Here is a 1,256-nt window from a genome sequence, read left to right on the forward strand (position 1 = left end):
CTTATATTTCTGCCTTTGGATCATAAATCAAAGATACTAGCTGTAGAACAAATTAGCTGATGTCAAAACATCCCTTTTCCCACGTCATTCACTTTACACTCTTCATTCGGAGTTAAATGGCATAGAACTCAGATTTTCAAAGCCAGTTGATTTAATCTGGGACACGTAAGAGTAGGATCAAATAAGTGAAGTAAATGATTCAAATGCAATGATTTCTGTTGTTTTTCCTAAAATTCTCCTATGGCCTAATTTTCAGAAGCTATTTTAGGATAAAAAAGAACGATACTTACCTGGCAGGGGAGATACCATGATCACAAAGGTGGTTTTCCCAGGGCGAATCTTCTCCATTGCACTCCGGATGTGCTGACCCCTGTGATTTCCCCAAATGTGGGAAACTCGACTGCATAATTTGTGGTAGTGGGGGACTGCATTTTCGCTTTCCCCTGAGGAAAAAAAAAAAAAAAAAAAGAACCAAAAAAATGTTCTACTAAAAACATTAAGTGAGAGATTGGTAATTTGGTCAGAGTTTCTTTTTTAAAAAATAAAATAATATTGAGTCAAAGAAGAAAACAAATATAACATCAAACTATGCAAAATAATGAAAATTGGCTGAGGGCAGTGGCTCATTTTGGGAGGCTGAGGCAGGGGCATCACCTGAGCTCAGAAGTTCAAGGCTAGCCTGGGTAAAATAGTGGGACCTTCATCTCTACAAAAAATACAAAAAATTCGTGGGACATGGTGGTACACACCAGTAGTCCCAGCTACTAGGGAGGCTGAGGTGGAAAGATCACTTGAGCCTGGGAAGTTTAGGCTGCAGGGAGCCATGAGTGTGACACTGCACTCTCGCCCTGTCTCAAAAAAAAAATAATAATAATGAAAATGAGAACAATACGTAGAAAACTTAGTTTACGTGTTGTAGCCAAGCTACAGTGTAACTCATAAATGTTTTTCTTCTTAAAAAAAAAAATCTATTCAACTCAAAAAAATAGAGTAGCTGAAAAAAAATCTAAGAAAAGAGAAAATGAAAATAAATTTAAAGAAAATAAAAACAGTAAAAATGATCAATCCAATAGCAGATATTTTGTGGGGGGGAATACAAATGAAATAAGCATCTTCCTGTCAAATTCGGTCTACACTCATTCTCTCTCTCTCTCTCTCTCTCTTACACACACACACATACACACACACACACAAACCATAAGTAAAATAAGAAATCAGCAACAGTCTGGAAATTTTTAATGATAAAATAACAATTA

General features: G+C 36.1%; 1 non-coding gene across 1 annotated transcript; it reads left to right on the plus strand.

Moving 5' to 3' along the window:
- Positions 1–282: 282 nt before the first annotated feature.
- LOC119471871 lies at positions 283–446 on the plus strand. The gene has a single exon (XR_005200960.1). It is a non-coding gene; the product is annotated as a U1 spliceosomal RNA (small nuclear RNA).
- Positions 447–1,256: the final 810 nt, after the last annotated feature.

The sequence above is a fragment of the Cebus imitator genome, unplaced genomic scaffold (genome assembly GCF_001604975.1).
Source record: "Cebus imitator isolate Cc_AM_T3 unplaced genomic scaffold, Cebus_imitator-1.0 Scaffold76, whole genome shotgun sequence".
NCBI lineage: Eukaryota > Metazoa > Chordata > Mammalia > Primates > Cebidae > Cebus > Cebus imitator.